General features: G+C 35.8%; 1 protein-coding gene across 10 annotated transcripts in view; it reads right to left on the bottom strand.

Moving 5' to 3' along the window:
- KCNIP4 (potassium voltage-gated channel interacting protein 4) overlaps positions 1-18,026 on the bottom strand; it is a 457,716-nt gene that overhangs the window by 58,164 nt on the left and 381,526 nt on the right. Inside the window, exon 1 of one of the 10 annotated variants that reach the window (XM_086746799.1) lies at positions 7,386-7,418. The exons of the other annotated variants lie outside the window; for them this stretch is intronic. The gene's annotated coding sequence lies outside the window, so the exon portion shown is untranslated. Of the gene's footprint in view, positions 1-7,385; positions 7,419-18,026 lie in introns of those variants that run through there. 10 annotated transcript variants of the gene reach the window in all.

The raw sequence follows: 18,026 nt of genomic DNA, 5'->3' as shown, positions 1-18,026 counted from the left end.
AGGGCCTTAAGGGCTGGCAGCCCCACTAGACTGTTAATGGTTCAGCACAGATGGAGAGGCACGGGAGACAAAATGAAGTGCAGATTTCATATTCACAGTTCAGGACTTGTGGAAGAGAACCAAATCAGAGTACATGTTCCTTCTGTTTAGTGAGTCTGGGAATGAAATAAAGTGATGTATAACATAAATATTTATAAGTCTCAGCCTCAGTTCTTTGGAAACACCTGCCAAGGTACTGTGAGAGTTGTCAGTAGGCTACTCTCCAGATCATCAGCACTTTTTGCCAAGCCAGGAAAATGTTCTTGCCATTCTCATTTGTATGTACATATGTATTTTTAGTGATTCTTCCTCTACTGCTTCTAACTTTCTGTTTCTCATTGCTAAATATATGTATCAGCTTCATGGAATACTAAAGCCCTATAAACCACATCAGATCCGCTACAAGGAGAAGACATGAAGGTATTGAGCTGAAAAATAAATGGCAGCATTTTAGGGACTACCTTGAAACACTTATTCAAGAGTCAGATTGCTCTCCTTCACTTTAAATTCCCTTGTACATGCTGTTTTAAATCAGCTTCCCAATGGCAGACTCAGATTAGGAGCTGGTAGCCACACTTCTCTACCAATAAATTAGAGGTCAGAGTCAATTGTGAAGTCTGGAGGCCAAGAGTACTTGAACATGGATTGAAAATGAAGGACAAAGAACAAATGATCACATCAAAAACAGTAACTACATTTGGGCATTTGTGGGATTGGTAAATGGAAAAGGATGAAAGAAGAGAGGAAAAAAGCTAATATCACAGGAGAAAAAAAAACAGAGTAGAGAAGTGTCAAAGTATAAAAAATGTAAAACAGAGAAATGGTCACAAATTTGTCCTTAAATTTCCAAAATACAGCTTTATTATTCAGGCATACCTTCCCATGACACACACGCAGCTTTTCAACCTGAAAAACTGCTTATGTTATGAACAGTTTCTATGCAAATATTTAATGCAAATGTTATCTAAAACTGTTACAAGCATCTCCAGGAATGTAAACGCTGAAAACTGCAGAGATTCTTCAGTGCAAAGCTTGAAAACGTACTAGTTTTTCAATACCACTTCATTAATTATCCCTTCCATACACACTCCCAGACCATGTGTAAAATTAAGCTGGTCCCCTATGACATAAAATGTATTTATACCAGATTACTTGCTTTGTTCAGAAAAAATTCACTTGAAGGGGATCATGTGAGCATATAAGAAAATGCACAATGTTTGATTTGTTTGATAGCTACGCTGAACTATGCAGGTTCCTTAATTTTTAAAATCAGGTTTTTTTACTATCCTGAGAAATAAAATAGTTGTATGTTATTCTTAATGCAATACCTAATTTCATATTGCTCAAAGGGATTTTAGAATTGAAATTAAAACGCTGAACTACAGAACTTAACAGCTAACAGCCTTCATATGTAACACTTTTTAATAGACTTAAACCCCCGTGTGTAAGTAGGAATCAAAAGAGCTAAAATAACTATTTTAAAATTTTTCATTGGGCTTTGAGTCAAACATGTTTGTATAGCTTTTATGGAATAATAGCTTCTCTCAAAGAAAAAGCAGCAAATAAAAACTCTGGGCCAAAGAAAATCTTTATGTGGCTCAAGAATGCTTTATTTCCTATTCAGGAAGGACACACAACTTTGGAAAAGTCACACTGGCTGTGTCTATCCAGAAGCAAATTCGTGCAACAGAAACAGATTGGCAGATGAGAGCAAGTGACGCTGAGAAACCTGAGATCTTGCAGATGGCTTATGGATCCAAAGACTGAAGAATCAGCATGCTTTATTGCAATCTAAGCAAGGTGAATACTTCAGTAGCAGTGAAATGGGCACTCACACCAGGCAGATTTGTCTGGACATGTCAATGGTAGTGTCCCCGCTCACTGAAAAGCCTGAAGGGCTGGCACCAGTGGCGGGGGCCGAGGGACCTTCCAAGCGCTCCCTCACTTACCAGGCTGGTAGGCCTAGCGTGGCAGGTATGGCTGTATGAACTTGTAAAGAAAACCTGTTAAAGGGGTTGAATGTGATTAAACAGTGATAACAAACTGAGTTTATCTGGTTTAGTGGAAATTCACTGAGTTTTGCAATGGAGGAAAACTAATTGATGCTTCAATCAAAATGAAGGATCAGTTCTACCAAGGGGACTAAAAAACAGCGATATGCAGTGCCTGTGCTGTGGGATACGAAAGTAGAGAGAGAAAAATACAGGCATAAAAACACTAGAGAGAGCAACTGAAGAAAAAAAGATGAGTCTATCAAAAGTGAGTGACAGATGATGGAAAGAAATCAAATGGGTGACATGAGACGAGCTAGAATGAAAAAGAAAGCCTCAGCAGAGAAAGGAAAGAGAGAGAAAAAGTAAAAATGTTAAAGAGGAGTTAAGAATTAGAATGAAAAAGTAAATAGGGAGATATCAAAAATGTTGAGAGGCCTTTCAAATATTTATTACCTCCCTATTTAGCTTCTTATCTAAACTGTATGTATGGTGTATCTGAACATGTGCGATGCTGGACTCAGACATGGTTACACTTGCCAAAGGGCCAGCAGCTGGAGTCAACCTGGAGATATAGGCACTACTGGCCCATGGTGTCAGCTACGGGAGCCAGTGGGGTCTGCTGCCCACTGGGGTGAGTGGGGGTCTCGGCCCCAGACACTGGGCTGGGAATGATGCGTGTCCTGAAAACCAGCGACTGAGGGGTCCAGTGTGAGTGAGAGTGAGGGGCTTAGTGCTGGCAGCTGGAGCAGGACCACAGGTCACAGCCCATCTGTCTGGTGCTGGCTGCTGGCGGGTGAGTGTCTGCATGTCCCCCAAATAATGAATGTGGTGTGTGTTATAACATCCCTTAACAAGCATGTCTGTACTTTGTAGGGAAAAGTCATTTCATACTCATTAGGAGAGTTAGAGAAGATCAGAAAGAGATTCATTTGCGGAGTATGCCTTCATAGAGTTCACACTATTATCCAATCATTCTGAGTGGAAATAATTAACCTGCAGTGCTGTAGGCTGTCACTGTAATATGTTTTTTAAATGCTCTATATAAATTTAGTTCTTAGGAGAGATGTCTCACTGAGAGCTCAGAGAACGTTCACAAAATGGTGAAATGAAACCAGTGCACACTCTTCAATTCTGCTGAACTAGCCCCAAGTGAGTCAGCTCTGACCTGGATCGTTCAGGAGTATGTCACTTCCAAGCCTGCTGTCAAAGTCCGCAGCAAATTTTTCACGGAGTTCAGTAGGATTTGTCTGGAGCTTAAGTTTTATATTCCATACTTGTATTGCTAATTTTTTTTTCTGTAAATTTTGATGGTTTGCATACAGCTCATTTTGATTTGAGGTGACAGTGACATTACACCACCTTTGTACAGAAAGCCCCAAGCCTTTCTTTAAAACTGGTATTTCAGTTGCTAAGCTGCCAGTCTTAAGGCAATGTGCTTTACCTTCCATTGATGATCTGTATCCTGCTTCCATTAAAAAAAAAAAAAATTGAATAAGACAGAAAACGGGCACAACAAAGTAATGAAGAATACACTTTTCTCTTTTGCAAAGAGATTCAAAGAAACCAAAAATAGTGCCATTCATTAAATGCTTCATTAAAAATATTATAAAGAAGAAATAGAAGAAAAGAGTATCAGTCCTTCCTATTGATCAACTGGCAAGCATAACATGATGTTTACATTTACATTTCCTTGGTACAGAGTTGAATTATTATAAGTTACTTACAGTAGTTAGATGCAGTGCGGTATTCCTACTAACAGAGTGGTAAGAACAGTGTTTTATTTCAAATGTGGTGTGGTTTACTTAAGAATGATGCAGCTACACTTATAGCTTTTACAACTGCATGTACAGTTACAGCTTGAAAGCCACTTGCAAGCATGCAGCAGATGACAGTCTTAACAAGCACTAAGTTAATTTAAAATACCTAGTATGTGCGCATGATGCGCTGGGTAAGTGCAACAGTCTTGCGAACAGGCTGGCTAGAAGTAACAGGTACATTCTTGCAAATCCCATTCTCCTTAAGGACTGGTGTAACAAATGTGACTTTGTGGCAAGATGCAGAACTTCTACTCAGTCTTCTAGTCCCTCTTGACTACAGTTGCATTCTGAGAATATAATTAATCTCAGATAGGTTTAAAAATTAATGATCTGGATAGCACTGTTCAAATACTGTCATTTTTTTCCAGTGGTGTTCTAAAAGTCATAATTAAAAAAGCCACTTTGCAGCAACAAATTCTCCTTAGCAGTGGTGAATATAAGAACTTAACTGATAAAAGTTTCATGTACAGTTTAAAGGCTTATTAAAATTCAGGATTTGCATATATGCAAATATGTAAAATAGTAGGATGCATTCGCACCATTTTGAAACAGTGTTTAAATAATTTACAAAGTACAAAAAATGCCAAATTTCTTCTTCTTTGTAAAACTAAGTCTGTGATTCAATGGCAGACCCCAGCTCCCTGAGCTGAGGGTCTCTGACTAGTCCCCTCTTCCCTGACTCCAATTCCCAACACAGCATCACACTGCTTAAGAACAGCCTTTTCATTTGTAAACCTGGTTCTATTTCCTGATGCACAGCACATCTCTGCAAATAATTTTGTATGCCTGCCTGGGATAGTGTTATATTTGGGTGAGATGAGAATGAATGGTAAACCTGGGAAAGCGGGAGCTTCTTAGGCCTATGTTGTTGCCAAAGTTTGCACAGTGCGGAAGCATGATCTCATTTTCTACATCACAGAGCTGGTGGGAAGGTGCAGAGTGTTATTCAGTATTGAAGGAAGACAAAAAATATTTTCCTGCTAATCCTTGCAAAAGAAAAGTTGAGGTGTTCCAAGATAGTTTCTGAGATTGGAAATTACATTTATTGTCAGCTTTGTTCATGAGCATTTTGAAAGGCATCTATTCTATTTCGTGCCTTTAAACTGGGAGAGTGTAGGCTTAGATTAGACATAAGGAAGAAATTCTTCACTGTGAGGGTGGCAAGGCACTGAGATAGATTGCCCAGAGAAGTTGTGGATGCCCCATCCCTGGAAGTGTTCAAGGTCAGGCTGGAGGGGGCTTTGAGCAACGTGGTCTAGTGGAAGGTGTCCTTGCCCATGGCTGGGGGGTTGGAACTACATGATCTTTAGGGCCCCTTCCAACCCAAACTATTCTTGATTCTATGATATCATGTATAGCAAAATCATGACATTATTAACTAACAGCCTGAAACATGTTAGGTGATTATACACTATCATAACAGTAAGATTTATCTAACACATGCAATAAGTATGTAAAAAGAAAACCTATTTCTGTTCATTTTTCTATGAATTACAACATTTAAAAGGCTAGTTAATTCCCAGAGCATTATGAAGATAATTGGAGCAAAGTTCTTGTGCTTTCATTCGACAAAAATCCTAATAAAATTAGTTGCTTGACCAAGGAGAGATGAAATCTGGCTTATAAAGAAACTTTGAAATGTTTGCACAAAAACATTAGGAAAAAAAGCTTCAAATGATCACCGGCTTTCCATCTTGACACTTTGCTAACCATTGCAAAGGACCTAAGGAAGGAATAACACTGAAACATAAAAGAAAGGTCACTTACTGAAAGGTTTAAACCTTTATTTATTTGGACAGCTTTTTAAAGATGCTTTTCTCTATGAACCAACACTTGCACACAAAGTTGCACACACAAACACTGACTACACCATGCTGATGCTGATTACAAGTCTTCCCTGGGGCAATTCAGGCTGCAAGATAAAAGAAATAAACTGCTGCAACGGGTGGGGATGATTTGATTACATCTCCTGATTTTCTAACTATTAAAACATGTAGTTTTCTGTGGTTGCAGGGCTTTTCAGCTGCTAGTGCTCAATTTCTTCTCTTTTGCCTGCAGCTTCCATTTCTTCTCATAACCTTCACATTACATTTCTCACTTGTTGTGCATTTATTACATTCCTAGTTTTAGTAAGTATTTCCTGCAGTCTGCTCAAAATCTACTATGAGGATAATTGTCTTGCCTTGACATGAATGTGTCAGCCTTACATAAACTTATTACTTGCTGCTCTGTAGCCTGGATAAACATCTCTCTTAAACTTCCTTCCCCATCTCTTTCCTCCAGCAGCAAAATTTTCTTCTTGCCTTGTGGAAACTCTCTTCAATTTAACTATATATAATTCATTTAGGCTTGTTACCCTAATATAAGTTTGATGTCTTCCTTTGTTCCCTTGGTGATCTCAGCTTTTCATCACTCAGTCCTCTGGACTTCTAGCTAAGACTTTTCACTTTCGACTCATATCACTGTACGCACAAGGAAATGAGAACTGGATAACATTCTTCTTTAGCCATCCCTTTAAACTCTTCTATTTGTGCACTGAGCTACAACTATAATGAATTTTTACATAGAAACATGGAGAGCTGTGAATGGCGTGAATAAAGGCATTTAAAGCATGCACTGCTTTGTATTTTATTTGTCTTTTATTTCTGCTTTCATTAGTTGCTCCTCATCTATCTACAGGTCCCTGAGATCCCCCTATGTGTGGGAGGACAAGTTCATTAATTTATGTTTGCACAATACCTGCTGCAATAAATCCAAGCTGACTCTAACCCATAGGCAATCATCTCACATGGAATGTTTATAAATAACAAAATAATTTTTTTTAAAACTCAAAACAATTACTAGAAAGTACAAAAGAAAGACTAGTGGCAGCTACTGAACAGGGAGAAGTGCTTGATTTTAACTTCAGCCAAAGAGGCTTTGCAGTGTTCTGTCATGAGCTACATGGAGGAAACTCTTACACTGAGCCTGACAGAGCTCTCAACTGTGCAGGAAGAACATTTGCTGGGACTGCAGCTTTCACGGTCCTAACCCTTGTGCTTTGAGTCAGTTGTTTCCAAACAAGCCACAATTTGTTGAAAAGGTTACTCTATCTCATTTTTCTCTGTCTTACTTGGTGTCAATCAGAAATACATCTGACTTTTGAACCTGAGAGATCCTGATATAAATCAGTTGTAACTCATTTGCTATGCATAAAATCCCTATGTCTTTTTCATTCCCTATTACTAAATGTTTTTTTTTATTTATTATTCAAAATTTTTACCTAAAACAGAGTAAAGTAACCATATACAATAACAAATACTAGTTTGTATTAAAAGAAGCAACCGAAGAAATGTCAATGTATGAGTGAATAAATGTGGGAGAGATAAAGTAGGTAGGAAGATCACTGGCTATTGCAGTGCTAGAACACAGGAAGCAAGAAGCAGCAAGCTTCCAGTAGAGAATCCTCCTGCCCTAAAGGTCCTGTCACTAATAAAAAAAAAATGTATTTGAGAAGTCCCATTAGAGCAAGGGTTATTGATTTGGGAGTTCTTACCAGGGCAAATCTGTTCAGTTCAGAGAGATTCCCCAGGGATCCTGACAAACCACACTCTTGCCATACTATAATAAATTGTCCTACTGGGTACTGATTTTTAGCAGAGCTAAAAGCAAGCAAATCCACTTGTTATTTTCTTTTCAGAAGGCTCTGATAGGGTTTGGTTTGGTTTTTTTTTTTTAGTTTTCTTTTCCAGACCACTTCTACGGTTGACTGCAATTAAACAGAATACCTTGGACTACTTTATTATCATAGTTTGGCAATTGTCCTCGTGCTACTCTCTTCTGGATCTCAGCCGTCCTTGGCACAGCTGGAAACTGTTGCCAAGGATAAACTGAAATTCCTTTTGAGCTCCTCAAGACTTCTTCAAATTCTTTGTTTCCCAGTGGAACACAAAGAAGCCACAGTTAAAAAAAAAAAGTAGTAATTTCACATTGTTTCTTCAGAGTGCTCACAATGTAACAACTTCAGACTAGAAGCCACGGTTAACTCCTTAAAGTGTGAAATGTAAAGACCTAGCAAGAACTCCTAGATGATGTAAATAAAGCAGACACAATAAAGTAGAGAAATAACAAAACTCATTATGGATTCTTACACTTACATGCATAAACACAAATAGCACAGCTGTCTAACGTCAGCTGCTAGACATAGGAGCCCCATGGTCTAAAATGCTATCTGCAAAATTAAATGGGTTTTGTTGCTCAGTTTAAAATCAGGTGAGCAGACAGAGATATAACCATGTTCATATACAGATATATATATGTAGTTATATAAATTCTCATAAAACTACTTATGTCATACTAAAAAATTGAGAATGACTACCTTTTTTATTTTTACACTTTAAAGTAATACACTTTTTAATTAAGACATAAACAAAAAAAAAATTGTAAGTAGATATGCAAATCTGTAGTAATTTCTTTAAAAGACCCAAATAGAAAGAAAAAAATTATAGAGCCCTTGATATATAATTCTCACTTTATATTTTAATAAAGCACTTGATTTTTCTGTTATAAAGTAAATCCAAGCAGGAGAAGTAGTACTTTGTTTCTTACTGCATCTCTTAGCTGTTCATGCACAAAATAAAAATCAATTTATTTCTAAGAAGGTTACTAGATGTCTAATAGCTAGGTGGAGAAAACCTCTTGATTGTTGTTCAAAACTAAGGAAGCAAGAGATGAGTAACAGTAAGCTGTTCAATTTGCAGTCTTTTTCACTTGTGGAACTAAAACCTAAGAAATATCTGAATATAATAAATAGTTCATTATAGGTCTTGTTTTACATAGGATATGCTGTGATTTTAACTCAACGAAACAAATCCTTAATTCTGTTGAACAAAATCCACTTTCAAGAAGATTAATACGTGACTATAAGCCATTTTCTTTGGTGTTCTGTACGGATAGACAGTCAAACTATGGTTAATTACTATTACTGTAGAGCACAGAACATGTGAATGTCAATTCTTGTGTAAAAGTTCTGTAACTAGAAAAGCATATAAACAAATACTTAACAATCCAAATCTAAATCAGTAATACAGAGGTTCTCAAGCTTTTCCACTTTGTGACCCAATACATCAAATGATAAAATAACAGATGTTATTGATCTATGTAAATGAAATAAAAGGGAGGAGATATATTTAAATGAGTTACAAGAGAAAGCAATGGTTTGGCAAACCAGAGCACAGGAACTGTACTATAGATAGAGTAGGTAGCTTGTAAAAAGGTTCAGAGACAGCTTTGGAAAAGAAACACTAGATCTGGTGTCAACTGTTAAAGATTGGGAAGCAGAATTAAAGAAATTATATAATAGATGGGAAAATTATTTGCATAGAAACAGTCTTTCATTTCTTTTCTTTGACATGTATTGACAAAATTACATATATCAGAATTTTTATTACAGGGCACTACCAATACTTACAGGAGGACCAATAATTCTCACTTTATCTAATAGAAATGAAAAGAGTAATGATAGCAACTTGGTGACATAGTATATACTGAAAGAAGCAATAGTAAGGCAAGGGTCCAATTTTATTTCTTTAACAAAATCCATGCACATCCAATTAATTTAATTTTGTTCACAAACAGTACAAATTTAAAAGAGAAATTGAGAATTAATCAGAATACTTTGCCACTAATATGGAAGAATGTTCTTGATTCAGACAGTAATTTCCCTGTTTCTTTTTGTAACAGGCTGCAATGAAACAGCTTTTCTACGTGGCTGGTTTTATTTACTTTTAAAGAAAAGAAACCTCCTAAGTATTTCTTTTGAAATTAAAAAAAAAATTAAAACAGGCACAAAAACATCAGCTGGTATTTTCTAAAGAGTGCATAATTCAACAGTTTTCAAAGGTCTTCTAGGACAAAGCGAGCAAAGTATTGCTGGTGACTTATAGAACTAGGACACTGGGGACACTGATAGAAATTAGATTTTTTTTTTAAAGGAGTAGTAATTTTTTTCAGATGTTATTTCTGATCCGAGTTTCTAATGACAATTTCTGTGACTTACATGTACATTCTCTTATTAAGAAAGAAAATCTCTCCACTAGCTCTGATGTCCCCAGAAATAATAAAACCAATAAAAATAGTAAGACAAACCACAGAATAAACATACTGAAATAGTTAAAATAGTTTTCAACAAAACAAAGAGGACTTTTTCTATATAAGTGTGATTTTTAAATTGATGCTGCTACTCTAAATGTAGGGTATTACACCAGGAATGATTGCATGAAAGCCTGATTCTGTGAGTAGGACAGAAATTTCACAGAAAATGCCTGTTTTTCTGACCTGCGTCATAAAGAGGCTTATTAGCCATCTCAGAAAAGCAGAGTAGCACTCTCTTTCTTTCATTTTTCTTCCAGATTACTTAGGGTTAGGGAAAACACATTTGGAGGAATAGGCACTCCGGACAATCAAATCCATTTGAGCAGCTGCACTCCACCAGACAATGATACAGTCAAGTTTGTATCATCTGTCTGCAATTACCTGCAAAGGAAATCTAAGTCCTGAAGCTTCAAGAAACTACTGAGGTTCAGGAAGTGGGACAACTGTAGGAATTTCTTTTGAGATACCTTCTCCTAATAAAAGAGTTTGGACTGACTGAGGAAAAAAAAAAAGATACCTAAAAAGATATCTTTTGGTAATCTTTTTGGCAACTGTTTGGACTAGATAATCAATGACAGCTATATTAGTGCTAATTAAGTTATTTCAAAAAAAATTCTGTAGGTATTTGGATTACTTTTCCTTGAGTGACTTAACAAGTTTTGTGTTTTATTTTTCTTTTTCAAATTGTCACTCCTATTTACAATTACTGATTTTTAGCAGCTCTTTACAGTCATTAATCCTTGTAACTAAAAATTGTAAGGCTTTTGCCATCTATAGCACTAGTATTGGAGAACTTCACATACTTTCCAGTTAAATTTAAAAAAAAAAAAGGAAAAAAAAAGAATGGTGGAACAGGATAAAGAGCATTGAGAAAGCAGTCTCATCACCAACAGTCTGATTGTTTCAGAATCAATAACCAATTTACTACAGCACTTTATTACAGTATAGCTTAATGAGTTCTTGAGATCAAATCTGGTTATTTTTCAAGGTGCAATATACCCCAAATTAACATCTACCATTTTTCTTTCTTTCCTTGAGTAACCAGTGACACAAGCATTATGGTAGTTAATTCAGAAATAAAATCTCATTACTCAACACATATATATCCTTAGACATGTTAGCAAAATACCATCGAAACTGTTTACACTAGTGTGGTTTATTTTTGAGACTGAGCTAATAGATCTGGGAGAACAATAATCTCCCCAGAGTGACAAATGGCTGTGAGAAAGCAGTGGATAACAATCTCTAATGCTGGCAGAGCTGTAGCTGCAAGTGATTAAGCCTTTAGAGTCCTACTGATGTCAGGGTTGTTACAGTTTCTTTTTTCAGGCAGGATGACTATCTGATAAAATTAAAATAAATACGTATCATTAGCAGATAGAAAATATACACACACTGAAATAAATAAGCCCTTACATTTAGATACAGAAAATCCATTCCTAATTGCTCCTCAGTTCTGAGTCAAGCATTGTTCGAAACCATCCTGTTCAAAAGAATTTTCTCTTATAATCATGGTTGCAAGGAAGACATATCAAAGAAAAATAATATTTTCCAGCGAAATCTTTGTTCCTGTCGTATTTCTAAGTCAGAATGTTATTTTTCAGCATGTGATTTTTATTATATTCTTCAAAATATTATTAAGAATATTCACCTGGGGAATTAATAACCACAGACTTTGTCCAAACTTTATTTATTATTGTTGTTAAATTTTCCTTACACAAATTTGTGGAACTAACATATCTCACTTGGCATTTGATATTTTGATCTCATCCCCTCAGGCAATGATGCTATTAAACAAGATGCTGCACCATTTTTATCAAAACCCCTCCTAAACTGTCTTTAGTGTATAATACCCACTAAGTCAATTCATAACAATAGCAAAAGAAACATGTTATTTTCTCCCCTCAAGTTACTAGTTAATACCTTCTAGATGGTGAGCTTTTTCAGATTTGCAGAAACTTTATCCTTCTGCCTTATATACTGCAGGGCTCATTACAGCTGAATAAATGAAGTACTAACAAGTGCTTATTAAAATTGCCTTCACTGGAAAATGTGTGTTTAAAAGGGCTCCTCCCCATTCTTAAAGGGCTTTTTTAGGACATAGTTCCAACTGACAATATTGTATTTCAAAGCAATATCAGTAATTCTTTCAAAACAATAATGTGAGAAAGAAAATTCTGTCCAAGCTTAGCCTAGAGATCAGGATTACACCTCTTGGGTGACACATTCGAGACTTGGTACAGCAGAAGCCCAAGCTTCTAAAGATAATCTTCTGAAATATTGTTAGAATTTGTTGAAATCTCACTTAGTGTGAAGTTTGTAAGACTGGTTGAGCAATACTCTGACCTTACTGAAGAACCACGCAAGAGTAAATCGAAGCCTGCAAGTAGCACACACAGCTCCTATCCCTACGATGTTGTCTCACAAAAAAAAAAGCAGTAGTTCCTGGAGCAAAAATCCAACAGCAGGAGAACAAATAAAAGAATTCAGTAATCACTTTGATATGAAAAAAGATAAAGCAAAGAGTTCAGGTTAATTCAGTTCTGAATTAAATCTTCTGAGGATTTAATCTCATCATTTCGTACACTAGAATTATTTAATTGAGGAATGTTTCTGCAGATTAAATGGAACTAGCAATCTAATGATATTTAAAAAGTCAAAGAAGATGTGGCTTTATAGGCTAAAAGCTATGCTGAATTATTAGCCAGATCTTTCATGAGAAACTTAGGGAAAATTATGTCAAGGCTGCAGAGCATGTGATTATACTTTCAAGAAGTAAACAAATCTATGAATTTTATAAAATCAATCTCATAAAAGACAGAAATATTATCTAGCGTGACTCCTTGCTACAATTACTAGTAGAAAGAGTGGCAATGTCAGAAGTTTACAATGTGTTTAATTGCAAACACAATGACATTCTCACAGCTAGTATGATGAATGACAAAAGCATGATTTATTTGTAATGATAAAATCATATTATAAAGTCTGAGCAAAGTGAGACTTTAAGGACTGTTAATTTACTGGGGTGGTGAGTATTCTGGGCATTAAAACAGCAAAGCCTTGAAGCATATAGGTTTTTCTGGATTGGGAGCAGATTGCACGTTGCCTTTCAGGTTTAAATTATGGGTTGATGATGAGATCTCATTTTCCTTTTGACCTTAAGAATGAGAAGTCATCAGGAAGAATATTCTGGAAACTTAGTCCAGTTAGTCATTTTATTCTCTAAGCTGTTCCTGATCAACTGAGCCTTACTCTTTCTCTGTCCATGTTTCTACAGAAAGACACTGAAATCCACTGCTAGAGATTTTAGTCTTATTAAAATGTTCTTTATTATATTTTACATGTTTAAAAAACCAAACAGGTAAGAGAATCTGTTGTAAGAAATTCTATTGGTTCTAATAAAAGAAATACAAGTAGCATAGTACAGTAGCTACTAGAGCTGTTATTTCTTTCCAGATCCCAAATCCAGGGGCAGATTTGTTAAGATATCTGAAAGGCCATCTTCCTCCTCCTTTATTGCTGGCTACTTGTAATATACACTGTGTTGTGATGACAGAGAAATTTCCAATCTAATCTCTTCCTTATGAAAGCTGCAGTCCAATATTCAAAACTGCCTGCAGCTATATTTTGTTCAGTAACACCTACTGTGCAAAAAGAAACACAGCAAGAAAAGATTTTACCTTTTTTTTTTTCACTTTACTAAGTGTTACAGCCAAAAGCAAGAGAAGAAAAAAACCTATATGTTATATGCATACATTTAAAGCACTGGGCTGCTTTAATTTGAAAGGCCCAGGTAGCCTTGGAAGATTTTCCTTGACTACCTAAAACATAACTTCTTTTCACAGGCAGAATATCAAATTAGCCTAAATTATTTCATTAAAAATGTCAAAATGGGACGCTAATAGACTTTGAAACCTCTATAATTTTTTTTTCCTTTCAGATTGCTATTGGGTGTTTTCCATTACATGTCTTTCTCTGCCCTAATAAGAGTCACACTAATGATCTGAAATGAAAATGTGCCCCGGGGAACATTTGACTAAAATGTATAATATTGAGGAACAATGATTCATCGGTAATCATAAATTTATAATACTGATGGCAGACAAAATTGTATCATTTTCCAGCGAGCAATATACTCTCCAAGAACAGGTGGATTTGAAGTTATTCCTATTATTGAATGATGTAGACAGAAACTATATGGAAGAGCACATGGAAGTGACCTTTAGTCTGACTGACTATCACATTGACTATCACATGTGTACACATTCATAGAGACTTAGGTATCTTCACTGATGCAATAGATTAACATTGCTAGGGTGTCACTATTGAATATCAGTGTTTGTGGAACACAAACGAGTGGAATTACTGATAACAATTAGAAGTTGCATTAAAAATGTCCTAGGCAGACAGTGGGCAGATACACACCATTATAGTTACAATGAAGTCACTAAGGCTATGCTGGTTTGGATTCGGTTGCTAAAATGTAATTATAATACAGAACTGGATGGATATTATAGCACTCTTCAGCAGGGGGTAAAAAAGGGAGTAAAAACTACATTCCAAGATCTGTAAAATAACATTTGCATAGTAGAAATTTTACCTTAGCTGTTAAAATATGCTAACTAGAAAGATTTTTTCCCAAATCGTTCAATATCACTTATAAGACAAACCACTTGCATTTTTGTGTAAATAATAATGTAAGCAATTTGTTTCAGTACTTCAGATTAATAATGTTGATGGAGCAAAACTGAAAAAATGCCAAATATTCACATCAAGTTATTAATACTGTAAATAATTTCAGCTGTGCTTATTGATGGTATCAAAAGCAGGGAAAAAATATACAACTGTCTATATGGCATAAATGGCTGATCTTGCTATGATTAGCAGGCTTTTCTGCCCAAAACCTACATCTACCACAGATGATCCCATTCTGATCATGAGTAAGTTATATGAAATAACTGCACAAATAGTAAAATTAAAATAACTGTTCTAGTTATTGTTTGGGAAGAACCGGAAGCACACTGGAGACAGGATTAGAATTCAAGGAGATTTGGAAAAATCAGAAAAAGTCATTTTGAACCCTCAAGAATACGTCACTCAAGACAAGTGGAAAGTGCTCTCTGAAGAAAGAATGACTTGGCAAAATTAGTAAAGCTTCAGGTATGAGTTTATGTCAGTGTCAAGGAACCACTTTGCAAGGCCACAGACCTGTAGAGAAATGAGTCAACAGATGAGTATGGGGAATGAAAAGGACTGTAAGAGAAACAATTTGAAAAAGCAGGATTTTTTAGTCTAAGGAGGATAAGACTGAAGGGAAACAATATGATGGTCTTCACTCTGTGCAAGGTTGTCACAAAAATGAAAAGAAGTTTCTAATGATTATTGTGTAAGAGACAGTGAGTAATAAGTTTCAGAAAACATTTAGAGGAAGTTATTTTAAAAATGATTCTAACATCTGCCTTTGAAATCAAAGTCTTTCTGGTTTCTTTCTCATTTGGAGTGTCTGCCTAATCAGCATCAGAAAAAAAAAATACTAACAACCCAAAGAAAGACAAAAAAAGATGCATTTTTGTAGATATATTTTAAAAGTCTGTATACTATTTTCTTCAATATGTATTTCTGTGTCTCTGTGAAGAATAATCACTTAGGAATCAGAATTGCCTTCAAGTCTAATGGCCTTTAAGTCTAATGAAACAAAAGATCTGTATGCAAGATCAAGTGTGCAGTTTCAATTATTAAAACAACATTCCTTCTGGCTTGTAGGAACATTAGATGGAGAAAGCAGTTATGTACTGGTGTTTGAATTTCATGATGCTTCTTTTCAGCACTTAGAAAATCTAATTTCCTGTGAATGGGGCTTGTGATGTCATCCATCACAACTCTTTTGTGCTGGCTTCTCACTAATATTGCTCATAACAGCTTGCATTGATAAGATGACTGTGGTCTTTTCCAAGTACAGATGCTTGGACTCAAATCAAAACAGATACCAGACAAACAATATGTGTTAGGGCAGTACCAGCAACACACAGGAAGCTTTCTATTCTCAGTTCTTCTCCGACATTAATGAAAGATCTTCTTTATCTAATTTAAAGTGTTCCTGGAGTATAACCCTACTGCTGTCACCAGACTGTATTATGAGTAATTTAACAGTATTGAAAGGTGAATGAAAGTAGCTGTCAATCAAATTCTAAAATTACCCAGTTATTTGATTTTTTTTTTGGTGCCATACAGTGGGAAGCATACACCAGCAATTTTGTGTGTTTAGTAGGCAGAGATATTATTTTTTCATATGTTTTTCTCTACATCTCTTGTTACTCAAAACCAGGGGTTTTTTGATACTGAGATCTATGCCCTAAATGCTTAGAAGCACACAAGCAAAAGTGAGATATATGAGAAGTTTAAGTACAAAATACATGCAAATCCAGTCAATTCTGCTTAGTTCTGAAAGAGGAGTCAAGATACACAGCAAGTTAATGGCATCAAAAAGGTATTCAAACAAATTTTCAGTACTGCTACTGCTTCTTTTGCAAGTTGGTAGAACAGTACATCGCTTTCAGAGAGCAGAAGATAATATGCAATTCTGCTTTTGTTTTGTTTTGAGGGTTTTTTTCAGCTCTTTGAAAACATTATTACAGTAAAAATTATAAAATGCTTTTTAAGACTGAGTAGGTACAAAATGCAAATTGCATTAGTAAAGAATTATTGATTGAAGATTTCAGCAAGAGTCTTTGAAAGCTGCATAATTACCATGCTGTTAACCAGAGAGGTTTTTCAGAACCCTGGGATAATTTTTTTTTCTACAGATAGGACACTTAAATGTCTCAAACTGATGATCTCGGAGGTCTGAGTTCTGAGCAAAGAGCTACTTGGAGCTGGCTAATAGCAGCCAGAAATACCTGGCTAATACCCTGGCAGGGTATTTGTGCAGGTATTTCTGACTTCTCTTAAATGTAAGTACTTCTCATTAAATAATTGGCATAATATGGTTAATATTCTTTGTACTCAGAAAGCAATTGTTATCATTAGTAACTGATATACGAAAATAATTTTGAAATGTTCTAAAGGAGTAAGTTTATCAGGATTCTGAAGCACAGGACAAGGAGAAAACCAAACTCTGTGAGGGCAGAACATAATACTTCTCATTGCATTCAGCCTTCTGTGCATTTAAATCAGGCCCCTACCAACAGGTTACAGATGGGGCTTCATATAGCATCTGCAGTGAGGTCAGCAAAGTTCTAGACCTGATTGCTGGGTCTCCTCTTAGTCTCCTTCTACGCAGCTCAGCTTTGTAAATATTCATGTCAGCCTTGTGAGTGGTGCTGGTTCCTTCTCAGATGTCTGAAGCACTAGTGGCTTCAGATGGGGAGATGGAATGGAGTAGTACAGAGGTCACACTCACAGAGGAAATTTTACTATGTGTCAAATCTAAGAATTCGAGAACGGGAATGGTGTCAGGCAGGAAAATCTTAGGAAAGCTTATCCCATTACAGAAAAATACTATTTTCACATCTGTTCCCTTATGCACTTTAACAGCAAAGATTATGTCTAAATCCATTTATTTTATTTAATTTATTATTATACTTATTATATAAAATTGAAATTAAAAAAGCCAAATAAGCCACACTCTTCCTACACCAGAACTTTCCTTTTGCTTAAAAGAGAATGCCATTAAAATGTCGCATCAAAGTGAAAAGCAAATATCAATTGTATTCTTCCATCTGAGCAACCTGATCTAGTCGAAGATGTCACTGCTCCTTGCAGGGGGGTTGGACTAGAAGACCTTTGAAGGTCCCTTCCAACCCTAAGCATTCTATGATTCTATGATCTCAACTGACACGGAAACAGAAAATGGTTTTCTTCTCCGTCTATCTTACTGTATAGCACAAATGTAAAACAATGGGGGATCACCATTAGGTGTGCTTTCAATCAATACAGCTGTATCCAAACCTCCTTTTTTAACTCTGGGAAGAGCCAGACTTGTATACTTTGTGCGATATACAGGCTTACACTAGTGGCTATTAACAGAAAATAGCATTTGTTCTAG

The sequence above is a fragment of the Chlamydotis macqueenii genome, chromosome 4 (genome assembly GCF_036417535.1).
Source record: "Chlamydotis macqueenii isolate bChlMac1 chromosome 4, bChlMac1.mat, whole genome shotgun sequence".
NCBI lineage: Eukaryota > Metazoa > Chordata > Aves > Otidiformes > Otididae > Chlamydotis > Chlamydotis macqueenii.
Note: the sequence above shows the minus strand (reverse complement) of the source record. Positions and strands in the feature narration are given on the sequence as shown.